The following is a 13,311-nucleotide window of genomic DNA, read 5'->3' as shown; positions in this document are numbered from 1 at the left end:
CCTGCCTCCTCCCACCTGAGTTATGGCTGAAACAGAACAAGACAAAGTTCTATAGACAGAACAAAACTCTAGGACTCTTGCTCTCTGCCAAGTTTCTCCCAGCCCAGTGATATCATCTAGAGTGCCCCTCCCCCTCAGTCTGGTGTGGACAGCACAAACTGTCTGTCAGCTGTTTGGTGAAATTGAATTTGCTGGAGTTAATTGGCTAAATTGATTGCTACAATCAGCCTATAGGAAGACAGGTGGATGAAATTATCTTAATGGGTAACAAGGTGAAAATGACAACCAGGGGGGTCTTCACACTCAGGAATCTGTGGCAAAAACTAATACATCATGATTAGGAGGAAGACATATGGGCAGGCAATGAGGGTATAGTGTGAACTTATACATCCAATAAAGATCTTGAGTCTTTCAATGCCACAGTGGAAAGTCATGGTCTCGTCTCTAGTTGCAAGAGTTGAGGTGGTTTCCAGATTCAGAATGTATTGTTTGAAGGGCCATGTGCCCTCAAGTTTGGTCCCTGAAATACCATAGCAAGTAGTTACAGTAATATTAATCCTCTCTCAAAGGGATCTACAGACTTTTGCCATATTAAGTATGCAATGGGGAAAGTGAACATTGAGTTATTTTGAGGGTTGTGGATAAGCTAAAATGGATTCCAAGTGACCCCAAAGAGGATCCTTCTCTTTATTTAGGTTGGGCATGGTTAGAAGCCAGTAATAAATGAAGACTTAGCCCAAGTCAGAGGACTGGGGAATATTTAGCAACTAGAAGAATCCTTACGTTGCTTTTCTGTGGAGCAAAAGTTTATGGTAGGAAAAACTAAGTGGAAAACCACATAAATCCTCCTTGATCATCATCCCTGGACAAAGACTACTTAAAGAATGAATGCAGGAGTGATGCTCTCCATGATAACCAATTCGACTATTATTCTGCTTCTTCCTTAAAGTAGATAGACTATGGGTGAGGATGATGGTCCTTGTTCACTTGGAAATCAAGTGACTAGTCCACTATATTGACAACCCCATGCTACTGGACCTGGTAGCAGAAACTGGCCAGTGCTTTGAATGCTGAGACAAGAATTGTGTAGCTTGGGTGATAAGAAGTAAACTCTACACATATTTGGGGACCTGATACATCTGTAAAATTTTTATAAGTACAGTGGTCTAGACCAGGAGTTGGCAAACTGTGGTCTGAGAGTCAAATCTGGTCCACTGACAATTTTTATATGTTCTGTAAGTTAAGAACAGTTTGTGCATTTTTAAACAGTTGAAAAGAACCAAAAAAAAAAGGATATTTTTGACATGTGAAAAATATTTGAAATGAAAGTTTGGTGTCTATAAACGAAGTTTTATTATAACACAACCACACACATTCATTTATATTTCGTTTGTGGCTACTTTGGAGTTTCCACTGCAGAGTTGAAAAGTTGCAACAGAGACCATATGCGGAACACTCATCACTTCTTACTAATGCTCAGTGAGTCATAACTCACTTAAAAACAGTGTTTCTAATGTCAAGCATATTGTTGTACCATGACATCTAATTTAATTTCTTTCTACTTTATATTAGCAGTACATGCCCTTCATGTTAAAACAAGAAAACTGGGTATCAAATGTTCACTTTTTAGTCACCATGAAGTATGGTTTATTTTTTATTGGATTAAATTTATTATGCAAAGACACTGTGCTAAAAATCTCAAAAATATGTCAACATTTCCAGATTAAGCACTCATTACAGCATTCCAAACTCATAGGAGAACAACATTTAAAAAGTTGTGAAAATTGATAATTAGGTATCTATTACAGAAGAATTGTTTCAAGAATTCAAAATGTAAATAAGATTGCAATGAAAGTAGGTTTCCAGGTGACTTATTTATTAACAAGCAGGAAATCCACTTACTAAAATGGTAAGTTAATTAAATTGTGTTTAACTTTGACTGCAGAAATGAAGAAAATATACCTGTTTAAAAGATCAGCCTTCTGATAAGAATTGGTCAGAGTTGACAATTGTGGAAGTAATAGCCAAACTTGGGGTTAATAGTTAAAAACAACAATCAAGGTTAGTAGTTCTGAGCATTTTTCCTTGTGTCTTAATGAGTTGATGGGCACTACTCAGTTATTTGCTTGAGATGTTAATGCTGAGTCTGAAATGATTGAAGAATTGGATTTTATGAAGTCCGTGTGGAACAACTGGAGAACTTATTTTTAAAGAAGTTGAGGGCCACCCCTCGTGGCACAGCGGTTGAGCGCTGGGCTGTGAAGCTGCCCGGAGCCTCTGCAGTGCTGGTTTGATCCCCAGCCATGGACGAGGTTCCCACATGGCATGCAAACCTCTCCTGCCGCGCCCGCTGCTCCCCTCAGCAGTGTATTTCGTCAGTCTGCTTGTTCTGTTCCCGGCTCTGGCTCTGGTGAATTCTCTCACCCTCCCGCACTTCTGACTGTACCCAGTGCTTGAATGAATGAATGAATGAATGAATAAATAAATAAATAAATAAATAAATAAATCTTTAAAAAAAAAAAGAAGTTGAGAAATTTTCTGAATCTGCTATGATGTTCTACAACCCACGGTATTAAAAAAAAAAATTGTGCTATGATGTTCTACAACCCACAGTATTAAAAAAAAAATTGTGTAGAACAGAAAAAAAAACCAGGAGAACAAATTTACAACCCTTTTGAAAAAGTAAGAGGTTAAAGCCTATAATTATTCATTGTATTGTTCATCAACAGATTCTTTGAAGAAAATATTTGAATATATCATGTGTTATTGAATCAATTGTCAAAAATCAACTTTCTTCACTCTTGTGGACTTAAGCATCTTAAGTTCTATGAATTTTTCTCAGCAAATAGAAGCTGAATATCCCTGACTTGCCCAACCAAATAGCACTTCAATGTCTTAGATGTAGTCAAGTTTAATTGTGATTTTTTTTTTTTTTAAAGATTTATTTATTTATTTATTTATTTATACAAGCACTGGGTACAGTCAGAAGTGTGGGAGGGTGAGAGAATTCACCAGAGCCAGAGCTGGGAGCAGAGCAGGCAGAAGGACCGAAGTGCACTGCTGAGGGGAGCAGTGGGCGGCAGGAGAGGTCTGCGCGCCATGTGGGACCCTCCTCCGGTGGCCGGGGAGCAGCCGGGGATCGAACCGGCGCTACAGAGGCTGCGGGCAGCTTCGCAACCCAGCGCTCAACTGCTGCGCCACCGGGGAGGCCCCCAATTGTGATTTTTTTTTTTTAACTCAACAGTGAAATTGAAAATTTTCTGAACAAGAACTACCTTCAATCCCTAATATTTGCCACTGATTAACTTTGGGGAAAAAAATTATAAATTTTTAGGTGTGATGTATTAAAAATTCTTATCTTTTAGAGATATATACTGACATTCATAGATGAAAAAAGGTACAATGTTTGGGATTTGCTTCAAAATAATCAAAGTAAGAGTGGAAAGTAAGGGAGTATAGCTGAAATAATGTTGGTTATAAAAGAACTACAGCTGAGTGATCAATTACCTTCAATCTATTATTCTCTCTCATTTTACATAGGTTTGAAATTTTCCACAATAAAAAGTTAGAAAGAATAAATATACATTATTAGAGCTGACTAAGAAAGAAGCCACCTTCTAGAAGGGTTGGCCTGCAAAGATAGCTTAAGAATCAACAGGCAGGGCCTAACTGGTGGCGCAAGGGGTTAAGACGCAACCTATAAGCCAAAAAGAAAAAGAAAAATACCGGATGGTCTCACTCATAGCAGGAATCTAGAAAACTTAAATAAGGGACCAGGAAAATGAATAACAATAAGAAAGTGAAAATCAAAATCAACAAAAAACTATGAACCAGAGACACTTTTTGGGGGGTGGGGGACGGGAGGGGAGGGATTGGGGTCAGAATGGGGGGGTTGCAATTGTATGGGGAATATAAAAATAAAATTTATTATAAAAAAAAAAAAAAAGACGCAACCTATGAAGCTGTCTGCAGCCACTGTAGCATGAGTTCGTTCCCTGGCCAGGGAGCTACACACATGGCACAGCAGACCTCTTCTGTCTCGCCAGCTGCTCCCTTCAGCATTGTATTTCAGTCAGTCTGCCTGTTCTGCTCCCCACTCTGTCTCTGGTGAATCCTCTTACCCCCCATACCTCTGGCCTGTACCCAAGTTCTTGTATGCATAAATAAATAAATCTTAAAAAAAAAAAGAATCAATAAGCACCCAGAGAAGGCAGTAGAGTGTATTTTGCAGTCATCAGTCCCTCAGGCAGCTGAGAGGTGGGAGAGTAACTGCGTACCTTGGCTTCAGGGCTACATGGGAGTTAAGCCAGAGGGTCAGCTGTAATGAGTCAAGCTGATGATTTAGGATGAGCTCTCAGTTGGCAGAAATGTAAAATCCACTGAATAAAGGATGAAAAAATGTCTAGAATTTGTCTATCCTTTGGGGTAGAGAAGGGAACCCCACCAGGTCAGTCAAAGACCTAGCACATTGAGAATCATATGGTCAAGAGCCAGGTGACCAGAAATTTTTAATGATGCAAACAAGTGTTCACAAATACAAAATTTTGCATTTTATTTCAGGGGCTCTCTCAAACCTGGGGTCTAAGCACTCCAGATTAAGAACTCTTGGGTGAAGGAGGGAGAAGGAAGAGCACAAGGCAATGTGGTATGGTGCATGGGTGACATGGTGGTGGGAATTCTGTAGGGACTACATCTAAGAGGAGAAAGCAAACATTGTACAAAAATGAACAATGAGGTAATAAATAAATAAATAAATAAATAAACGAATCAAAGAACACCTGGGTGAAGGTCTTGTTTAGGCAAAGTTCAGAGTGGAGAGTAAATGGCAGGGATGGTAAGAAGGGAATTGTTGGGTGTAGTGTTCCCATCTTAGGCAACAAGCACGTAACAAAATCCAGGATGTTTTGTACCCCAGGAGTATAAAGTAAATCTGAAAGTCACCAGGTAGGGGGAGATTTGCCTAGTGGACACATGTTGGAGCATCCAGTGAAAGGTTGAAAATAGCCGCTGAGAAAGCCAAGTATTTGAAACTGTATCTCATTTCAGAGTGTAGGACCATCTGCATCTACTTGTAATCTCTGCCCCATCGCATACAGTCACCATTAGTGACCTTTCAACATTCAAGACAATTCAACCAACATTTTGTAGACTGTATCAGGCAGTGTAGGAGATGAAAAATATTGACACATGGACCCTAACACTGGGGAACTCGTCTCTGAGTGGAGAATGTAAATGAGGCTTCAGCAACCTTCCTCTGGATTCTTTGACCTTCTACTTGAATTTCCTTCTTCAGGACACCTTCAGCTCCTTGTCACGACACTGACTCTTTAGTATCATCCTCACTTAATAGTCCTCAGTCATCAAGCTTTCAAACTCTGAAATTCTCTTTAGCCACAAATTCTACTTTTTTTCTTTCTCACAACTACTAATATCTTATTTACCCTTCATCATGACCTCCAGAACTCTTGAATGCTTACCTCCAAGTATATTCAGCTGTCTGGGGTTCACACCCTTTTCCCAGCCGAGATATGGACCTGTGAAGCGAGCAAGGACCACAAGGTGGCAGCAAAGACTCAACTGCACTGTCCTCCAGCTAGGACGACTAGTAAAATAAGGTAATTGTCACTGAGGATGTGTACCTCAAGTTTAAAGGGCAAGACGTTAGTGAAATTAAATAAAGGATGGAGAATACAGGGAGATCAGTTGTCTGGAGGCAAGAAGATCTTGAGTCCACAAAAGTATAAGCCAGAGAAGAGTCTAAAATAAGCAACCTGGGAGATGACAGGATTCCTAAATTCATTGCAACCCATGCATATTAGTACACCCGGGTAATCTCTTGCTTTGAAACAAACCTTCCTTCCCAACTGCTCTGCAACACATTCTATTTAGGATCTAGTTACTTAATGCCCACAAGCCTCCTGGAATCCTTTGCTCTTAATGGCCTTGCCAATTTCCAGTGTTAGACAGTCAACACTCATCTCTCTTCCTTTAGCCAGCAGGGTGCTCCTTCAGAAAGTCACAAAGGTCTATACATTGAGTTAGTTCTAAATCCATAATTTGTCACCTCCAGGAAGCAATCCAAGACTTTTCTTCTCCCCAACTTCCCTTCCCACATGTCAGTTCCCCAACCAGAGCAGAAGACCTCATATCCTCCTTTATCCAGAGGACTCAGACCACCTCTCCTGACTCCCTCAGCTGCTCTCCACTGGAGACAGAGCACAGGACCCACAGACCTCTGTGGTAGGTTCCTAGAATTGGGTGGGGGAGACATCAGAAATTACACCCCGTTCAATGAAGTAATAAAATGGATATCCTCAATCTCATCTCAGAATCCACTTATACTTTTATAAGATGTATTCATCTTCTAGTAAGCTTGGGCTGCCAAAACAAAATTCCACAACCTTGGGTGACTTTTATTTCTCACACTTCTGGAGGTTGAAAGTGCAAGATCAAGATACCAGCCAATTGGGTTCCAGTTCTTCCTGTTCTGCAGACAGCCACCCTCTTATGATACCCTTATTTGACCTTCCCTTGGGGTGTGTATGTGAGAGAGGAATAGGTTTCTTTCTCCTCCCCTGCTAGGTCATTAATCCCATCTTGAGGGTCTTATCCATGTGATCTAATCTAGCCCCAGTGGCGCCATCTCCACTGGGGCCAAGTACCAGAGAGGTGAAGGTCTCAGCATAGGAAATTTGGGTGCAGAGAGGGATGTCAGGTAGGTTGACGTTGACATATTTCCCAATTCATAGGAAGAAGCCCAAGTGGTAGCTTTCAGAAATCTCCTTTCAACGCTTTCAAACTATTTACTAATGCATGTACAAATGTACACAAAATATATTTTATCCTGTCAAATTTCATTGGACTGGGTCCTATTCAGTGATTTCTGATTCATTTATTTAGTCAACTAGTAAATTCTTCTTGACTTGAGCCAAGAATTCTAACCACCACGCACTGCCAAATAGAGAAAGGTGATGATAGAGCGTCAGTGGCAGATAGAGACTATTAAAAAAGAAATGTCATTCATGCAGAACTGGTCAGAATCTCCCTCTAGCACTGTGACTAGGGAATCCATGCCTGCCTAGCAAGCATATGCCAGGGCGCTAAGGTGTGAGCTCAGTTGAACCAGTGAGTGCCTTGGGCTTAACATTTTCACTGCGAGCACTCTTGACAGTGACAGTTTCTTTCTTTCTTTCTTTCTTTTTTTTTTTTTGACAGTTTCTATCTTATGAAAAAGGAAAGCAAAACCACTAAATGATATTTCTTCTCCTTGGCGGGCTCCTCTCTCAGAAGAGTGATGTATATTACAGTTCTGCCATATATATCAGTTTGCTATGAATTGGACTATTATGACTCATCTCCCCACCCCAGCTCTGAGTGCACTAATAAAAAAGAAGTTTTAATTTGCAACACTGTAGACTGGACCCAGGGGCTCAGGATGACCTTCCCAATGTGCTGACTGGCCTCCTCTAGGGTCAGCTTGCTCTTTCTTGTTCTTAAGGCTTTCGGTACTAAAAACATAAAAGATACCTACTGATTTAATTCATTAATTTAATGGACATATTGAATTAATAGTAATATCTTATGGGATAATAAATTCGTGTGTCAATCATTTTAAAACTACTAGAATCAATACAATGTTTAAAATTAAAAATCATTTACAATGAATTCAATCAGTGTAATTTAAGCTGGATCAATGCATGGAGAATTGAACAGAATTATAATAGCTGTATCAAACACTGGGCAAGCTTTCACCAGGAAGAGGATGCGGCCCGTTCTATGGGGTCACTGCATACAGAATTGAGATTACAGGTAGAAGATATAGGATGTATTCTAGTTTAGCATAAGAAAGAACTCTCTAAATACAAGGTGTATCTAAATATTAGTTGGAAGAAATGAATTCCTGGTCATGAGAGGTGATGGGCATCAGTCAGACTATGGGGTTGAAGATCTGAAAGACCTTCAGTGTCTCAAGCCCTCCCATGAGTCTATGGCTCTCTGTTGGCTACCTGATTATTTCCAGCAGCAACAGCTGAGACTGGAGATGCCAGATTTTGGACTCTCTTGGCTGCCAGCCCTGGCTCACCTCTGACACAGAAGCAGGACCTGGCTCTGGGGAGAGGAACTGATTACTTTATCAGTACTTGTTTTGCTGGCAGCCATGAGCATGCTCTTTTTAATCTCGTACATTCACACTAAATGATGTTGCAAAGTTAATAATTATGATGAGGCAAGTGTTTAAAATCCTTGTCTGGGTTATTGGCTTCTGGCTTATAGTAGAATTGGATTAAGTGCTAAAACATTAGAACACAATGTTGACTGCAGTATTTTCTGCTTCAGGATATTAACTATTTGTTTAGGGAGGAAAAATCAAGCAACATTGAGAGGCAGAAGCACCATCCTGAGACTGTTGCAATCTGGCAAGAAAGACATTGAGGGATTTCTTTCCTGAGATGCTTTTTTTCCACCTCTGAAGTCTGCTCAAGCAGAAATTAGGGGAATATGAGCAGAAGTTCCAGCATCCTTATGACAGTGTGCAAATTGTTGCCAGGAATGGAGAACATGGGGTCCAGGAAGGACCTCTTCTGGAGCTATCCAATCTGAGAGGCAGGCAAAAGAGGGGAAACTTCTAGAGCATGAGTTGTGGCCTCTAATGTCACCGATTTACTGTTCCTGGGCTTTTAAGAAAATACTTGGTATCCTATTTATTTTGCAGAACCTGTATGTGTGATGTGTTATTGCTTTACCACAGTAACTAAAGCCAGGAGGAGACTGTAAAAAAAAGAATGAGCTGGGGCATGTGATATTCTTAATTTCAGATACCTACTCCCCTCTCAGACTCCACAGCCCTTGCTGGCAGGGGAGAGTGGGACCACACGTCTTATGCTGACCAAAGGCAAAAGCCCAAATTCAAAGACAGGGTGAGGAAGATATGTATGCAAAGTCACAGCCTGGGGAAGCTGCCAGTGACTTCACATTTGGGAACCTGTATTTGGAGATGACAGAGCCGGTGTGGAGAACAGACAGCAGAAGGCAATAGGGCTGATGGAGTGAGGTGCACCACCCTGTCCTGGGTGAATCCAGAGACTGAAGCTTGCAATGCCTCCAACCATTTGTTGTGTTATTTTTTGGTTTGGTTTTGTTTTTCACAGAAACCAAAAAGTAGTCCCTACATATTTACTGAGTGCTGAATTCTGAGAGAAACAAGCAAAAATAATCAGTACATATTTTTTGCTTCTAATTTTTTGTTTTAAAAGCTACTGTAAAGCTGACTTATTGCTGTATAAAGCAAGGCCACTGTCTCTGCAGAACCTCCACGGGGAGTAGCCTGGGGCATTGACAAAAGTCTTAGCATTTCAACATACAGGGAAAAAAATTATCTTCTTAACACACTGTTAGCAACAAGTACTCCATTTTTCTGTGCTTCTGAGTTTTACCTTTTGCCATTTTAACACTTGATCTGTCTGACAGTTCTCAGACTGGTTGAATTTCCTCCAATTTCCCATCTTTTTACTGACATCCCAAAGGAACAGACCATCTATTTGGTTTTTTTTTCATTATTCAAAATACGACAAAATATGAGAGATTTCCCCCCATTCATTTCTTTCAATTTGCTTGGAAATCTAGTTTGCCTTTCTTCTTCTCTTGATTAGCTAACTAGGCATTCTATTTCTTTTGAAATAATATAAGAAATAGTTGCAGAGATAGCACAAAGAACTTTTTTCTGAGTAACTTGAGAGTTGTTTGCAGGCATGATAACTGCTATTGTCATTATTAATTTTTTTTAAAGATTTATTTATTTATTTATACAAGCACTGGGTACAGTCAGAAGCGCGGGAGGATGAGAGAATTCACCAGAGCCAAAGCAGGGAACAGAACAGGCAGACTGATGAAATACACTGCTGAGGGGAGCAGCGGGCAGCAGGCGAGGTCTGTCGCATCATGTGGGACCCTCGCCCGGCGGCCAGGGATCGAACCGGCACTGCAGAGGCTGCGGGCAGCTTCGCAACCCAGCGCTCAACCGCTGCGCCACCGGGGAGACCCTGTCATTATTAATTTTAAGGCTCCTGTGGGCTGGCTTCTATGGGCCCGCTTTGGGCAGGGCCCCCCATCTACTCAGCACTCCCCGACTTTCTGGTGGAAAACACTGTTCCCTGTCTCAACCCTGGAAGCTGCTGTTTCTCCAAATCATCTTAGTTTCTTTCTGTGGAGAATAGTATGTTAGAAATCTATTGCTAAGCAAACCTTCACACCTTTAGTTCTTTTTTTTTTTTAAGTTTATTTTATATATTTTTACATTATTTTTCATTTTTGTACAATGTCTTCATTTTCATCTTGGTTATTGTCCCTGTAAAATTCCCCCCTCCCTTGTTTTGATCCTACTCCCTTCTCCCCCCCACCCATAGTGTGTTTCTGGTTTATAGTTGCTTGTTGATTTTGATTTTTACTTTATTATAATTAGTCTTTTTCCTGGTCCCTTATTTAAGTTTTCTAGATTCCTGCTATGAGTGAGACCATCTGGTATTTTTCTTTTTCTTTCTGGCTTATTTCGCTGAGCATGATCCCTTCCAGCGCCATCCATGTTGCTGCAAATTGCATGTGTTTATCTTTTTTGAATGCTGAGTAATATTCCATGGTGTATCTGTACCCCATCTTCTTGATCCAGTCATCTATTTTTGGGCATTTGGGTTGTTTCCATAGCTTAGCTATTGTAAAATCATGCTGTGATAAACATAGGGGTGCAGGTGTCCTTTTGAATTAATGTTTTTTAGACCTTTATTTCTATACCAATACATTGATATTGAAAACCATGAGCTCATGGTAATTCTAATCCAGTTCCACAGGGTTCATTCCAGTTTTGTAGCTTTTCACTGTAATCTCGTACAGTGAGTAATCCGACGCCATGGCGGCCAACTGAATCTGCAGAACCCGGGGGAAAGTGAAAGTGCAGGGCCTTTATCCAAAAATCCAGGTATTAAAGGTTCTGTTATAGGTAGTGGGAGTCTCTGTGGCTCGCTCGCTCTCTGTCCTCCTTCCTCCTCCTCCCTTTCTCCTTTTCTGCTCTCCCCCCAAGTCATGCTCTTTTTTTTTTTTTCTATTTAACATCCTTTTAAGTAAAGAAAAATTAAAACACTACATTATTGATATGAATTTTACTGTCTACCTTTATATAGTAGAATATCCATGTTAAATCCATGAGTGCATTTAACTCAGGTGCAGTCACTGATATTGCACATTTCCTATTGTAGAGTTCACACACTTCCATCTATGTAATTCTCACCAAAACAGGGCAAACAATGCACAAGCCTACCTCGACTGGTTCATTTCCCTGTCGGCGTGCATGCATTCTTCCAGCATGCTTTACACTCGGCTTCCTGCTGCTTAACAATGGGCTGAAGGGAAAGAAACTATGGCTTGTCCTATCTTTTCCTTACTCCCATGTCACTTTCACTGCAAGTGATTATCAAATAAAGAAAAGTAAGGGCTCCTGTGATTGGGTCTGGCCTACCCCAGGACGTTGCTAGCTTAAGGTCAGCTGATTTGGGACCTTAATTCAGTGGTAAAATTCCTTTTGGTTCAATGTAACATCACATTATCATCACGTGGTCATGCTGCCTTCCCTTCTCATATTTGGAGGTGCTGCCTCCACTGCAGGGAGAGAGAACACAGGCGTGATCATCACTGGGAGTTCAGGCATCCACCTGCTATGTGGACCTTGGGGTAATTTGTGGCATGAGACCCTTGGATGTTGTCCAGTTTATTACCAAGGCCCCCACTGCGATCATCTCTGAAGAGGAAAATGCCCATCGTGCCAGATGGATAATGGTCCAGTAAAGTTCTGTTATCATATCAGGCATTTGGGTTCAGAGCAGGAGCAGCAAGAGTTAATTGTGGGACCAACCTACCCGAGGCACAATTTCCATGTCCAAGTCCAGAGAGAAAATGCAAGTCATGGTGCCGGGGAGGCTGCCAACATTTGCAAACACAACTGCAAGTGCCTTGGGTAAGATAACACAGAGTACAGGGGACTGAGAGAGTGAAAGCCTGCAAGAAACAAAGAGGCCAATGATCCCTAAGGATTCTTGCCATCAACAGAAACTGGGAGGAGGCAAGAGGGGGTTCTTCCCTGCAGCTGTCAGGGGGTACCACCTGCTGACACCTTGCTTTGGGACTCTTAGCTCCAAAACTGTGAAGAAATGTGTCTGGTGTTTTAAGACACTTGATTTGTGATCATTTATTATGGCAGCCCTAGGAAAAAAAAACTAATTGCTGTTCACAGGAAGAGCACAAGGATTATGAATTCTGCTTATCAAGAACTAGAGGATTTCTAGCACTCTTTCCAGGTTGAGGTATCAGGGTATAACTAATTTTCCATCTGTAATAGCTCAGAGCCCCTGGATTTGACATAAATATTAGTGCCAAAGCCATTCTTGAAGAATGTGTCCTGGTAGGAAGTAGGTCCACGGACGATGCTTGTCACCAAGGTCTGTTCAAGTCACACTTTGACTTTGCTGGGGGCTCCCAGACCATGGATGCCGAGGGTCCCTCTCAGATACTGTGCAGCTTTCCATGTGTCCATCACACCAGCTGACCACCTACTTGATCTGGCTCATGTAGGGTTTCATGGTGAGCGTCTCCTGACTCAGGGAAGCTCTAGGAAATAGGACCTGAGGGGTCAGGGATTCAAGGGAGCTCAGGTTGAGACAGAGCTGGGAGGAAAGCAGCATGTGGTTGGCCTTCTCCCAGTTGACACTTCCTGGTCATCTCAACTCCCCCAAGAGCTGCAGAAGGTGGTCGTGTTGGGCACCAGGGCTGTGCATGAACATGAGTGTGGCCTTCACCCAGGATGAGTGGTGGGAACTGTGTCCTGCCCAGAGGACCCTGTGCAGAGATGCAATGCCAGGGTCCTGTCTTCATGGACACGCTCTGAACTCAGGAACCCCCCCTGAGTGACCATGAGGGGTGAGGCTGCATTGACACCTTCTGGAAACAGACCCAGGGGAGTCCACCAGCACCCCTGGCTGTTGGTCCTCCTTTAAGTAGGATAAAGCTCTAGGACAGAGGCTCTTCATTCCCAGCTTATATGGATCTTGGTTAAACACCATTCATTCAGTGCACAGCTGAGAGTAGAGCATCTTCAAGAATGATCTGGAAGGTAACTTAACCCTGTTCTATGTCTTTGTTGATAAATGAGTCCACATTTGTATAAAATGGAAAATAAAAGAGAAATTGCTAATTAGGGAGTGCACCTGTATCTAGTATAGAGTAGAAAACAAATGGAATTGAAGGGAGAGAATACTAGTAGGTTTTTAA

Source organism: Talpa occidentalis, unplaced genomic scaffold (assembly GCF_014898055.3).
Source record: "Talpa occidentalis isolate TD23 unplaced genomic scaffold, MPIMG_talOcc4v2.1, whole genome shotgun sequence".
NCBI classification, from domain to species: domain Eukaryota; kingdom Metazoa; phylum Chordata; class Mammalia; order Eulipotyphla; family Talpidae; genus Talpa; species Talpa occidentalis.
The sequence above is the reverse complement of the archived record's forward strand: the minus strand, read 5'-3'. Positions refer to the sequence as shown.